The sequence below is a fragment of the Sabethes cyaneus genome, chromosome 2 (assembly GCF_943734655.1).
Source record: "Sabethes cyaneus chromosome 2, idSabCyanKW18_F2, whole genome shotgun sequence".
NCBI lineage: Eukaryota > Metazoa > Arthropoda > Insecta > Diptera > Culicidae > Sabethes > Sabethes cyaneus.
The window spans coordinates 43,824,670-43,840,442 of record NC_071354.1 but is presented as its reverse complement, the minus strand read 5'-3'; positions in this window follow the sequence as shown (position 1 = coordinate 43,840,442).

Here is a 15,773-nt window from a genome sequence, read left to right as displayed (position 1 = left end):
TATCAAAACAGAGTTTGCATTGAATCTATCAAAATTAATTGGAAAACCATAAGTTAGAGCGTGTTGAGTCTCGAAGATCCACTTAAATATTTGAGTGGATCTTTAAGTGTAATTTACAGAATGTTGTAGATGTATCGATTTGCAGCCGGCATTTCAACACTTCTTTATACAAAATCTGTAGAAAGGACCGTATTGTCAATAGTAAGGGGAGGGACTGTACCTGCAGGTGTATACCATGTATACACTCGCAGTCTTACGCCAAGGCTACGTTTGTGTTTGGCCTTCTGCACTGCCCATAAATGAAGAATTGGCTAGTATGCCACGAACATGAAATTGAGAAAAAAGTAATTTTATTACTTTTGTCTGTCAAAGAGGTTTTACGCGATACAGGTATACCTCGATAGTACGCACACCCGCGCATTTTTTAGTGTACGAACTATCGAATCACAATTCTTAATGTAAAGTATTATTTTTATTATGCTAAATATTGTCTAAAATTTCCAAATTTTAATCTTATAGGGTCAGGTGGGGCAAGACGGGTCACCTAAGGAAAGTACCCGACGCGTTTTTCTACGAATTCAATTTTAACCCGCTTATCATTTATTTAGATGTAGTCACTAATAATCTCTCCCGAAAAAACCAACAAATCCGATTTTTCGAGGATTATATATTTTTTGTGAATACATTTAGAAGACATGTTATTTTAAACTCTCAAAAAGTACGGGGCAAGACGGGTCAAAATGCGGGGCAAAATAGGTCACATAACAAAAAGCGAATTTTTTAATCGAAACCCGTTATGAATTCTTTTCAGAAACCAAAATTATTCATTGTTACTGCAGAAAAACGGCTTATATATTTCAAAATTGGCGACAAAAATAAATTAAAGGAAACAAAATAAAAATTATTTCAGACAAAAAGTGAAATGTCGGAAAACTAACCTTTTGTTTTAGGGATAAAATATATGCCGGGCCAGCTAAAAACTAGTCACTTATTTAATAACAACAATAAAGAAACTCAAAATGTAGATATATGGACAAACATATGGTGCCACACAAGTCTTTTTCAACGTGACCCATCTTGCCCCTATTGAGCTGGTAGAACAAAATACAAGTTTATTTAACCGTTATGTGGGTACCCTTGTCGAGCACTTAAAGGGTAAACAAATTCGAAGCCCTCCCAATCCACCCCCTTAAGTGCTACATGAAAACTTATTTTATGAAAAGTTGCAATTTAACTAGGTCTTAGATGTCACAGAGTTTCGGTATCCTTGATCAAAGAAAACTTTAGAATTTCGTACTTTGAAAGCTGAAAAGGTACCCGGGTACCCTGTCGAACACATAACGGTTAAAACTTTTGAAGTTTATAACAAATTTTGTTATACTATGTTGTTTTAGAATTGATAAAAGCACACAGAAAACATACTGCTTTTCTTTCTGCTGACGAAATATTGAATCTGCCTCGTTTTGTATCGTTTCATGTATCGCGTAAGAAATGAAGCGATTTTACATTCAAATTTTTCTATCGAAAACGGGTAAAAGATAAGTTACGAATTATGATGATTATAAAAGAACATTTCTTTAGGTACTATATGAAAAAATCGTTGGCTTGGATTAAGCTAAAACTTTCATGTTAATGCAACTGACCTATCTTGCCCCGTGACCCGTCTTGCCCCACCTTACCCTATATAAAATGGATTTCTGTCTGTCATCCCGACAGAACATCCCGTTCCTTATAGAATCAAAAACTACTGAACCAACCGGCGTGAAAATTTGCATGTAGAGGTTCTTGGGGCCAGGAAAGGTTTTAGTGATTGTTAGAGACCCCTCCCCCACTACGTGGTGGGGGGGAGCTCCCATACAAATGAAACACAAATTTCTGCATAACTCGAGAACTAATCCAGCAAATAGAACAAAATTTGGCATGTGGGTGTTTTTGGCGAAAAGAATTTATTCTATGGTAAATTGGGACCCCTCCCCTCTTTAGAAGGGGAATTATGACTCCTCTCCCCTTTAAGAGGGGGGCCTCTTTCATACAAATGAAATACAAATTTCCTCATAACTCGAGCACTAATCAAGCAAATGGAACCAAATTTGGCATGTGGGTGTTTTTGAAGACAAATTTTTTTCTATGATGAATTGGGACCCCTCCCCACTTTAGGAGGGTGGGCTCCTCTACAAATGAAATACAAATTTCCTCATAACTCGAGAGCTAATCAAGCAAATGAAACCAAATTTGGCATGTGAAAGTTTTCGGGGGCAAGAATATTTTCTATGGTGAATTAGGACTCCTCCCAACTTTAAGAGGGGGGGCTCCTATACAAACGAAATACAAATTTCCTCATAACTCAACTAATCAAGCAAATGGAACCAAATTTGGCACGTTGGTGTTTTTGGAGACAAAATTTTTTTCTATGATGAATTGGGACCCCTACCCACTTTAGGAGGGGGGGCTCCTATACAAATGAAATTCAAATTTCCTCATAACTCGAGAACTAATCAAGCAAATAGAACCAAATTTGGCATGTGGAGGTTTCTGGAGGCAAAAATATTTTCTATGGTGAATTAGGACCCCTCCCAACTTTAAGAGGGGGGGCTCCTCTACAAATGAAATACAAATTTCCTCATAACACGAGAACTAATCAAGCAAATGGAACAAAATTTGGCATGTGAAAGTGTTCGAGGGCAAGAAAATTTTCTATGGTGAATTAGGACCCCTTCCCACTTTAAGAGGGGGGGATCTTATACAAACGAAATACAAACTTCCTCATAACTCGAGAACTAATCAAGCAAATGGAACCAAATTTGGCATGTAGGTGTTTTTGGAGGCAAGAATTTTTTCTATGATGAATTAGGACCCCTCCCCACTTTAGGAGGAGGGGCTCCCATACAAATGAAATTCAAATTTCCTTATAACTTGAGAACTAATCAAGCAAATGGAACCAAATTTGGCACGTGGGAGATTTTGGAGTCTTAAATTTATTTTATGATAGTTAGACACCTCTCACCCCTGTGGTAGGGGGATATGGACTCTCATACAAATAAAACAGAAATTTTTGCGAAACTCAAAAACTAATTGAACTCGAGAAATTCGAGACTCTTCCATAAAACATTAGTCAATAACAAGACCACAAAAACTATCTATAGTAACACTAGATCATTCAGGACGAGATGGCAGCGAGTGTTGCCGGCGACCCGCCGTCGGAAGCGCCGCCCACTGGGGAGAGGCAACTCCCCGCAGAAATCACTACTGTCTAGGCTTATTTGTTAACCTAGGTCTACCTGGGTTTCCTGGAACGAGCGACAGCGAGTAAGGAGAGGATCGCGAAATGGTACTTTCCACAGAAAAATTTTCCGTGAAATGGTACATTCCGCTTAAGGTTTTTCGCAAAATGATATTCGGCGAAATGTTGTACAATCATGGCGAATATTACTATCCGCTTTTTGGCTATGCAATGAGGGGACAGGGAAGTTGTTTTGTACTTTACTGTGAGGAAAAATTGCAAATTTGTATGTTAAACTACCCATTCCTGGTAACTAATAAGCATTAACATAAGCAGCAAATCGGCGTTTCTGGCATTTTATACTGCACGTTGTTGTATATTAGCTTTTTGACTGCATAGGTGTTGTAAATTCGTGTCGGTAATCGGTAGCACTATAAGAAGGTTATCAGTAAAGTAGCTGTATATTTTGCCAAAATAGCATTTAAGTAGCATTTAAGGCGACGTAAATGCTTATTGGCCTACATTTGAACAGCATTGGTGATGCTTATTGGTTACCTGGAATGCTTTCACAGTTACGTAACTGCCAAAATGCATCATCTAAGGTTGAACTCCTCAGAAACTTGCAAAACTCGAGATTGTGACAAAGATCATCCGAGGTTCATGATTTATGTACAACACAAACACAGGTTAATTTGTGGCAATACGAAGTTTGTCGGGTCAGCTAGTATATTATAAAATAAATAATTATCTTGGGAGCGTGTAGGGCGCTATATCTCTACATATTTGGGTTGGTAAGAGGAAATGCTTATCAACTTAGGGTTGCTTCAAGAAATGGTCTTCATTAAAATTGCCAAGAATTTGAAATGGTTTCGCAATGGTCAATGTTCCTAATTCTAATGATTATTAAAGCAAATTTTTATTCTCAGTTTTCGTTAATAGTGTTTGAGGTGTTCAAGTTCGGAATATTTTATTGCAAGGGATCAGCATCGCTTGCTTTCGTGTCTCGTTCGCAAAACTTTGACTACAAAATTTTTTCGGAGCCGTGGCAATTACCCAGTTTTAAATTCGAGCCAGTAGTTTGGACTTTGGAATAGTAGTTTGCATTGTAATTTACAATAATATTTGACTCAGGTGAAGGGCCGAGGTCACACAGCAGCAAATTTTTAAATGTAACGGTTTGTAAACGAATTAGAACGCGTGATATTGATGACCACCTCGATGTCGCTATCTTAATTTTGCGAGAAACCTCATCCTCATCTAACAAGACGGATGGAACATTATTCGCCCACACAGTGGATTCGCGCGGGACTAGCTTATATTTTGCTTACGGAAATAAATGTCCAAGGCATAATATTCCTATCTTCGAAACGAATTCAGACCCAAATACGTCGCAAACGCTTTCAAAACGACTATTTATTTGCAATGGTGATCGCGGAAAGTTGAGATGAAATGTAATCGCTGACGCGTTGTTTCGTTGGATCATATCATCTACCAAGATGAACCCTGATCTGTACCTTCCCCTACTAACAATCCTATCCCATGATACTTGTGGAGATGCAGTGATACCCGCGGTCTCTAGCAACAACAAGTATCGGACTAATATTTCTTCCTTTTCCCATGTAGTACAGGCTTTTGGTCGTGGCCGGCGGCATGATTGGTCAATTTTCAAAGTATTGTATCAGCAGAAGTTGCACAACGAGTATGTCATGCTACTTCCAAGCACCATTCAATTGGTTCTTTGTGCAATCTTACTGGTTCGGCCAATCACGGAGTGCAACTACGGGCAGTCTTCCTAAGCTAACTGAAGTTTTTGGAGCGTCTTAGTAGAATACGAAACCTAAAAATTGAAAAAGAAGAAAACTTATTCAATTTAATTCTACTATGTATATTTTTTTCACGACAGTTCGAAAACAGACACTGAGGAAGTCTGCAAGTCGTAGGTGAAATACGTATCTGTCGTAAATAAAATATACATAGTAGAATTAAATTGGATAAGTTTTCTTCTTTTTTGATTTTTAGGTTCCTAAGCTAAGCTAATTATAAAATAAATAATTATCTTGGTAAAATTATTTTAGAAAAAACACTGTAAATGTCAAAAAATATTTAAAAAGTAAAGCAAAAGGAATCGAAAAACATTTAGTTTTTTGCAAAATTCTCTCAAATTGAAAATTTACATATTTTAATCGAATAAATCTAGGTAAAGGTTTGGTACATAGTTGTCAATATAAGCTGAAATGTTCGAATCTCGGCCAGGCGGTGCTGCTAGGTACAGTCAGTAGGATTGTTGCACTAGCCCCGTAACTGTCCTGTACTTTAACAGCCGGCTGCGAAGTCTGTCGATAAAGAAGGGTCAAATCTTAGAAAGATGTTTAAGCCCAAGGCTATGCTTTATGGGACAGACGTGCTTTTATTTAGCAACTTGGGCTTGTAAATAAAAGCTTAACTGACCAATTTTCGAAATTTTGAAAAAGATATGCATTTGTGTTTAACCACTGACGAACTGACATGACACATAGAAGAAAATCCTTTAAAAACCATCGTCCTAAACATTTTGCTTGCACACTAGCACCCTCTATTATGCATGTTGCGGAGTAACTTGCATTTGCAGGGTTTCATGCTGTAGGGTTTTAACATTCGTCTGGTTTTATACTGAAAACTCGAACTCTGCTTTTTTGAAAAATGAGTAGTTTTTGATTGGACGATGGAATTAACGCGAGTGTCCCGTCTTGTCTGTGGTTTAACTTTACAACAAAGTTAATATGGATAGTTTAATTACTAGCGCAACGTGATTTTTCCTCCAAAGAAAGTAAAATAATTCTCGTATAATGACGCACAGGCACAACATATATTTATAAATTAGTCAGTTGCTTACAGTCTCATTTTTCCACACTTCACTTTTGTCCATATGGGACAGTTACGCTTTTATGGGTAGTAATCATATTACACGTATTTGACGAACACCAGTATCTGCAAACAAACGAACATTACATTGCCTGCTGTTCCCTTCATAGCAGTTGGAAAGATTGTGAATCACAGAAAAGGTTAATTCCCTGAGCAAAAATCTGCAAAATCAGAATGCTAAAACATAACTGTTATTTAGAACGTATACTTGATTAATTTACTATTTAGGAACTGTTTTTAATTTTAAAATAAGGCCCTTACAAATATTTTATAAAGTTTTTGTCCTTCCGGTGTTCGGCCACTGAAGGGGGGGGGGGGGGGCGAAAAAAAACAAAGTAAATTTTTTAATCGAGCAAAAAAAACATGGAAAACATGGACGTACTATCGAGGCAAAATGTACGAATTCTGGAGGGTACGTATTATCGAGGGTACGTACTATGGAGGTATACCTGTAGTTAGTCGTAAATTTGACGATTTAAAGGACCACTTGAAGCGCAAGCAAAACTTCGCAAAAAGTCTCACCAACAATCTTACTCCATCAAATGAAAAATTCCCCTACAAAAAGCAGTTTGGAAAACTACCTAATCAGCTGGAAGAGCTTGTAAATCACATGGACGATTTACAGGTCCGCATGGATTGCATGACACAAGCTAACGGGAACATATGGGAAGAATATGAAACCCGCTGCAAACAAACTGAGAAACTGCGAGAGGAAATCCAGCGAACGTCTAAGAGTACGAGGTCCCTAGAAGTGGAAATACAAAAGTTACACGACGTATGGTATCCTGAGATAAGTGGAGTTGTGCAAACCATCAATGAAAATTTCACCCGCTCTATGGGCACAATGGGATTTGCCGGTGAGGTGGAGATCACTAGAAAGGATGAAGTAACTCGAGTGTTGCTTTATGATTTTACGAAAGTAGAACAGTATTTAAACTTTCCTTTTATCTTGTTGTTAGCGTGATTACGACGAGTATGGAATTGAGATTCGTGTTAAATATCGCAACACGGAGAAGCTGCAGACACTGGACCGGCACGTGCAGTCCGGTGGAGAACGGGTCGTCGCCATCGCCATCTACACACTGTCGCTGCCGAACATCACGCACGTTCCGTTCCGTTGCGTGGACGAAATCAACCAGGGCATGGACCCACGCAACGAGCGGAAGCTCTTCGAGATGCTGGTGGACGAAACGTGCCAGCCCGGTCAGTCGCAGTACTTTTTCGTCACACCGAAGGTGAGAAGAATGTTAGAATAAGTAAGATTGAACCTGTGGGCTTATCGTGGTATTTTCTATTACAGCTCCTTCCCAACCTGAAGCACAATGATTTAATGAGTGTATTCATTGTTCATAACGGTAAGTTTATAAATGATTCCCACGTTTTTGTCCGAGATCAGCTGAGAGACGACATTCGAAGTGAATTTCGTTAGAACATACAGCCTTTTTCAAAAATGTAAATATTCAAATTTATGTTTAAATTTGGCGAAATGTTTTTTACTGAGGTTTACTGAGGATATATCCGGTCGTGGCAACATTGTAACGTTTCTCTTTGGCAGCCGCAGCGCGCCGTCGAGTATAATGTACAGTGAATTATTTTAATGTCTACATGACCAAAAGGCACAATTAAAATAGCATAGCTTGATAATAATGTAATTGAACTTTCTAGAAATAAAGCAAAACACGTCACCCAGATATGGGGCGAGTGCATGTGAGCGAAAAGAAACTAGATTAATAGCGACCGTTACAGATCAATCCAGCACTAAACAAGAGCAGAAATTAATTTCTCCGCTGATGTGTGGCAGCCCACAGGTGTATGCGAATGAGTGCTTTCTTGCGTCGCCCAAGCGCCGACGGGATCTGGCGTTGGCGAGGAGCCAACTAGCGCCCCAGGGTTGTACCGCTGGGGTTATCACCATACAAGCATGTTTCGAAGGAACTATTCTGTCTTACAATTTTTTTAATTGCTAGTAGTTTTGCTGATGTTGATTTGAACAACTCAACTTTTTTCATGTATTATTTGTTGTTTGTAAAACAAGTTTGCCTGAAATAATCAATTAGCTACTAAAACTTTAGTTTTTTAATAATGCGGTCTTAGGCTTTTTTGCAGATTACTCCTGGAAGGGCTCACCTACAACAACCGATACATCCCTGGCATTGAATTTCAATCAATATTACCGATACTTTGTCACCAAAGTTGCACTTTCCACACCGCAGTGAATCTTATAGCTGCAGCAGCTTATTGTGGGTAACATTTCATTATTATCTGCTCTTTCCTCTCCTTCAGATGTAATTAGCACTGAAGTTCACCCGATCGGGCCGCGCGCCGGTGCGTGCTAAGCTCCTATGCTGGATCATGCAAGCGGCGGGCGCGTAGCCGGTTTCGGGCACCCTGCGTTAAGTAGGTATGTCTCTTCGCGTCAGGTCAATAAAACGCACGCGCATACACACACGCACACACTCAATCCGGTCGATAGGCGGCCAGCACCGGTGGTGGTACGCTCCCTGCGGGTAATCGGCTTGGATGTCTGCCCTCAATCGGTTCTACTATCGCACTTTGTTGGCTGTCTGCTATTACTTACATAGTGAGTACCGGATGGATGGAGACCAAGCGACCAACCGATAGGTGACACTCTTGGCAGTTCGATTTCCATTCCCATGCGTCTGACGCTGATGACGCTTCAGGCGAGAGAAGAAGCGCACTCGTTAAACAGCATCCTGCGTTCGGCGGTTTCGGTCCGTGTCGGTGGCATTATTGTATCCTGCAAAACGGCAGTGTTTGTCCGACGGTTTAGCGATACCTTTCCGGGATATGCCCAGTGCACACTGTGTGACGTCGTTGATGGACGACATTTCCACGCCGGAATTTGTCCTCCACGCATGAAGTGTATAGCCGCCGCTTTGTAGAAATAATATTGATTAAACTCGTGCAACGATGCAGTCGCCACTGCACACCGATCTCACACTTTCGGAATGAATCGGTTAATTATTGACGTCTTCCGGGGAGGCTCTCGATCGAGGAATCATGCAACAATTTGCACTTGTTGCACCGCTTTCGGACGAGGCCGGAGTCGTGGCCGGGGCTGAACGACCGACCCAGCCGGGCAGGATGCGGTGGACTTTAAATAGGGGGAATTTGCGTCAGCGTTTTCACGATCACCGGTCGCCGTGGCAAGATTTATGATGCCAGAACACGGGATGGCGATGACAACCGGCGGCGGCCTGTGGAGAGTCCGTCAAGATTAAAAATGATCCCGGTGCGCGAGAAAGTTACACATAATTTTTGTTGAGCCATATTTTCACGGTCGTTTTGAAACGATGTGTTGAATATATCGCTCAATGATTGATTGTGCGTAAGGTTGCGTTGGGAAAGTGTTAAATCTAGCAGTATCGGTGTTGGGATCAGTTGCAGCAGTTGGGCTCACCTGTGACCATGACCATATCTATTGATTGATTATCCAAAGCGTTTTTTTGCGTATTTTTTGCGCTAAAATTGAAAAATGATCTCTCTGATGTCAGGTCAGGTTTGCATAACATGCCATTCTTATATGTCTCTCGATATAAAATACTAAAATTCGAGAAAAAATCGTTCAAATAACTAAGTCAGCAAGGGTTACCGTTCTAATTTCAGGGAAGGTTAGTCTACACACTAAAAGAACAGAAACAGTCGTGCACGTACTCGGTAGCGTGGCCCTAGTAAAGCAACACACTACGAACAATCAAGGAAATTCGTCTCGGAACATTCAGCATGGACAGAGGTGACGAAATAAGGACACAAAATGGATATTTGGTACCTGGAACTGCAGATCGCTAAATTTCGTGGGTGGCGACAGGTTACTGCCCGATCAGTTAGAATCTCGAAAGTTCGGCATCGTGGCACTGCAGCAGATCTGTCACAAAGACGAGTAGGCGTGGAGGCCACCACGGCAAAGCTCAATTTTACTAGAGCGGTGGAGCAACCAACGAGCTGGGATCGGACTTCGTAGTGATGGGCAGAATGCAGGATCACGTAATGAACTGGAATGCGATCAACAGGAGGATGTGCATGTTCTCGAACGTCACCAACGTACGCTCTCGACTCGGACCATTGCCTAGTAGTAGTCATGTGCGCTCAAAATTATCGACGATTTATCCCTCGTGACAAAACCACCCTCCTCGGCTAAACATTCGACAATTAGACAAACCGCGAGTGGCCGAGAACTACGCGCGCGTACTGAACGATGCGCTACCTTCGTCTGTGAAGTTAGGTCGACTCCCGAACATAGATGGGGCAGCATACGCTCGGCCGTCAATGGGGTCACAAATATGGTGTTGGGTGAGGAAACCTCAAGCGAAAAAAATGATTGGTTTGACGGGGTATGTCAACGAACAATTAAGAGGAAAAAAAGGGCTTGGAAAGCATTGCCACGAGGGAGAATTTGGCCAACTATCGACGAACGCGGAATAAGTTTACCATGACTCTGAGGAGGAAAAAAAATGCAAGAAGGAGGACGAGATCGTGAAGTGTTAGAACAACTATTCCAATCTCGTAATGGAGACGCACTGAAGCCTGTTATATGAGGGACGAGGAGAGCAACCTGCTCACGAACGAGCGCGAGGCGGTCGACTGGTGAAAGGGGTTCTTCGATGAGCATCTCAACGGCTCTCAATATAACAGAAGACGATGACGAATATCGAAAGTATCCGGCGAGAAACCGCCCAGCTGAAGAATAATAGAGCGGCCGCCGGTAACGACCTACAGTTTTTGACGTAGGACTACGTCTTGCGGCAAGATTTGAGATAGGGTGTCATTCCAAAAAATCGAAAAATGCTAGCGTCACGAAAAAAGATTTGTTCAGGTTTTGAGCGCTAATAGCTCAGCGGCTTTTCGATCGATTTTCAATATTCTTACAGTAATCGATCGGAAAACCTTTTAAGAATTGGCCCAAATGAAGAAAAGTATGAATTCTTGATGTTGAACTATTGAAAAATTAAAAATAATGAACCTATGTTTTGCCAAAGTTATCGCTTCGTGATTGGTTGTTGAAAATGACGTCATTAAAGTAGACGCGCGTTTTCACGCTTCGGCTTATAATTCAGTCAATTTTCAATAGATTTCCAAGATATTTACACCAATTGATAGGAAAATCGATTTGGAAAATATTGAAAATATAGAAAACTATTGATTTTCAATGCGCGTCATTGAAAAATTGAAAATAACTCTAACTCGGTTGTACTAGAAATTGTCGCTTAGTGATTGGTTGGAATAATTTCCAATTATTATCGGACAAGTCTTGGTACAATTCAGGATTCACCGAGAAAGTTGATGGAAAGTTCCATTTAATTCTACTATAACAAAGTTACAAGAGAATTGAATGGAATCTTACCCTTTCTCGTTGATTGCTAATTGGCTTGAAAATTCCTTATTGAGATGTACCACCAATGGCAATACGAGCGGTGACTAGTGATGCCCGAAATTTTCAATTATTTAATTACCGATCAATCGGTGAGCGTTGTCTGTACTAATCGATTAACCCTCTAACGGGCAACATCGTAAAAGCGATGCGATCAAGCTAATGACTGTTTTATCATGAAAGTACACTCAAAAGAACCGTAAGTTCTGATTTTCATGCAAAAATAATTATCTGGAGGAGCACCAGGTTAGAAAAAGTCCAATTTCTCTTTTTCGTTTTTGATGTCCAACGCTCTACCCAAATATTTTTTCAATTCAAATACATTACAAAATTGATATAAAGCATGAAATTTACTCATAGAAAAATTTTAAGGTCTATCATTTTGTTCTAGATGTGCTTTTTCATCAAAAGTCAAAAAGGAAATATTCGCGCATTAATTTATTTCGAAATTTTTCGGAATTTTTGTTTTTGAAAAATGATGACTTTCGAATGCATAGTCAGAATGTTGTGATATTAATATCAAAATGTCAAGAAATCTGTTCTGAACACAGTTTGCATATTGTCAATTCAAAACAAATTTCGTATGCGGCTTTGGAGCTTTAAAAGCGAAGGCTGTCTACAGACGGCCTTACCCGTTAGAGGGTTAATTCAACTATTCGTGTCAGTGGTGTTCGATTAAAAATTTTCAAATATTTCTTTGATTAATTCGATTAATCGAACGATTATGAACGATTAACGAGCATTATTCATACTCATTGAACTATTCGATTAATTCAACTACTCGTGCTGGCAGTATTCGATTAAAAATTATTCGAATATTCCATGTGTTATTCGAATAGTTGAATTAATCGAACGATTAACGGACATCACTAGCGGAGACGCAGTCGTGCACGTCTGCAGTTCCTGGTCGGTCGTGTTCATCGGCTGCTGAGGAAAGGAAAGTATGCTGAGCGTGTGTTGGAGCTGGACGAACACCTGAATGGCGCCCAAGCGGAGAACCATGGCGGCGGGGAAAGCGATTTCGACGGTGCAACAATCGGGGAAGTTGTGCCAACCCCAACGATAAGCGAAGTTAAGGAGGCCATCATGCAGCTAAAGAACAACAAGTCAGTTGGAAAAGATGGCATCGGAGCGGAGCTTATTAAAATGGGACCAGAAAAGCTGGCCGTTTGTCTACACCGACTAATTGTTAGAATTTGGGATACGGAACAGCTACCGGAGGAGTGGAAAGATGGGATTATCTGCCGGATCTATAAAAAGGGCGACAAGTTGGACTGTGAGAACTATCAAGCGATCACCGTTCTCAATGCCGCCTATAAAGTGCTGTCCCAAATCATTTTCCGCCGTCTATCACCAATTGCGAATAGATTTGTGGGAACTTATCAAGCCGGCTTCGTCGAAGGTCGGTCTACAACGGATCAAATATTTACACTGCGTCAAATCCTTCAAAAGGGCCGTGAATACACGCATCATTTATTCATCGACTTCAAAGCCGCATATGATACCATCGACCGGAAAGAGCTATGGAAAATCATGGACGGGAACAGCTTCCCCAGGAAGCTCATCAAACTGATTAAATCTACGATGGATGGTACGCAGTGCTGTGTTCGGATTTCGGGTGGATTGTCAAGTTCATTCGAATCACATAGAGGGCTTCGTCAAGGTGATGGTCTTTTATGCCTGCTGTTCAACATAACGCTACGAGGTGTTATGAACCGACCCGATATCGACACGCGGGGCACGATATTCAACAAATCTAGTCAATTCGTCTACTTTGCCTATGACATGGATATTATCGGCAGAACATCTGTGGCGGTGGCTGAACAGTACACCAGACTAAAGCGCGAAGCAGAAAAGATTGGGTTAAAGGTAATTACGTCTAAAACAAAGTACATACTGGCCAGCGCAACCCAGGCCGAACGACACCGCTTGGGCAGTAATATATTGATCGATGGCGATGAATTTGAGGTAGTCGATGAATTTGTCTATCTGGCTCACTGGTAACGGCGGACAATGATACCAGCCGTGAGATTCGGAGGCGTATTATCAGCGGAAGGCGTGCTTACTATGGGCTCCACAAGCAATTGCGGTCGAGCAGACTAAATTCCCGTACAAAGTGCACCCTGTACAAGACGCTTATTAGACCGGTTGTTCTCTACGGGCATGAAACATGGGCAATGCTCGAGGAGGACCTGCGGGTGCTCGGAGTTATCGAACGACGAGTGCTAAGAACGATCTTCGGCGGCGTACAGGAGAACGGAGTATGGAGGCGGAGGATGAATAATGAACTCGCACAGCTCTGTGGCGAACCCAGTATCCAGAAGGTGGCTAAAGTCGGACGGATACGATGGGCAGGACATGCTGCAAGAATGCTGGACAACTATCCTGCAAAGATAATGTTCGCCTCAAATCCGGTAGGAACAAGACGACCAGGAGCGCAGCGAGCAAGATGGTTAGACCAGGTGGAGCGAGATCTGGCGGAGAGTACTCGGTGTCCAAGGAATTGGAGAGCGGTAGCCCTCAACCGTGTTACATGGAGAAACTTTGTTCAACACGCTTTGTCTTAGGACGGCAAGCCACCTAAGTAAGTTTTGTAAGTGTTGGAGCTAGAGCACTCGTTTCGCTGCCCTGATGGAATATCTGGCAGCTGAAGTTCTGTCACTTGCAGCTGGCCATCCGCAACAACGAAGAGTTGAACAAATTGCTTCCCGGTGTCACCACTGCTCAGAGAAGTGTTTTTCCGAACATCCAAGCTGTTTTGTTGCTGCCCAAGAAGACGGAAAAGAAGGCTTAAATTTCCAACATATCACGTCGAAATCCCGTTCTTTTAAGGACTCGTACTCATGGGATATGTTCATGAAAATTTGAGCAATTTCCACTCACTGATTTTAATTCTATTTAATTTAGATTGATCTAATTGTTCTCTTCTTATCAAATAATTTTAACCGATCACCTCTCGCGCTCCTGTTCGCTTGTTGCTGCTGGTTGAGTTGGCCGTCTCGGAAGGTAAGAAGCAGCCAACAAATATACCAGCTTCAAGTAAATGTATTTTTCTTTAGCAGTAAGAGGCGATCGGCTCACTGGTAACTTTGCTCTTTTGTTCAGACTGAAATTGAAATGCTCTATTTTATTTTACGTACATGATAGAATGAAGGACCATGAAAAATAGGTGTGGCCGATTCTTGTCGCTTGCTCTGGTACAAAACACGAGCTAAGCCGGCGAACAGCATTATTCGAACGCTAGCTGAGCTACTGCCAACATCGTTCGCCAGGGCATACGAAAGTCACGCTCGACTCGTGCACGTTTGCAGTTCCCGGTCGGTCGTGTTCATCGGCTGCTGAGGAAAGGAAAGTATGCTGAGCGTGTGTTGGAGCTGGATCACTCGTTTCGCTGCCGTGATGGAATATCTGGCTGCTGAAGTTCTGGAGTTGGCAGGAAATATGCTGCTCGCGACAACGAAACGACCAGAAGCATCCCACGTCACTTGCAGCTGGCCACTAGGAGTGGTATTTCATCGTGATTCAGGACCATACACGAACGGCTTCGTTGATCGCATAGCTGCTGAGGCTTTCCGGCTGGTTCGTTGCAACAAGCCGTGCCTGGTTAGCGGTTATCGGTACTTCAATTTACCAAACAGAGAATTACGTTAAGTGCGTTAGTGCCAGTTTATGGCAAGCTGGAGTTATGATAATCAAACAATCGGTCCTTTCAAGGGCCACACAACGATTGAAGAGTTTATTATATTTTCTTGTCCAGTTAATACCATAATAACTCAGGCAACGAGGGAAAAATTGAATTTTTCGCCATTGCGGACGACCAACAAATGACGGAATTAAGTTTTCTGGTCACGGGCGACATTTTCTGCGACTTCCAAAACGACTGCAGGTTGTAAATGCTTTATCAGTGTTCTGACAAAAAAACAAAGTGAATTTTTTAATCGAGCAAAAAAACATGGATTTTAAGAATTTTTATTTATGGTTTAAACGTGAAAACCGAATCTATTCTTGCTTATAATATATACGTTATTATTTTCTATGCAAAAAATATACGAAAACCTGATTTAATCCACCTAGTGGTGAAAGGAACCTTTGTTATACGGTCTTACTTGCTATTTGAGATAGAAATCGACACGTCGACAAATCGAATTGTTACTAATGAGGGTAAGTGCAAGTAAAAGTAAGTTGTAAGATGAAATATTATTCTTTAACATATACATTGCGTAGTAAAGGTCTACTTAATAGGTTTTTGAACTATGCATAATT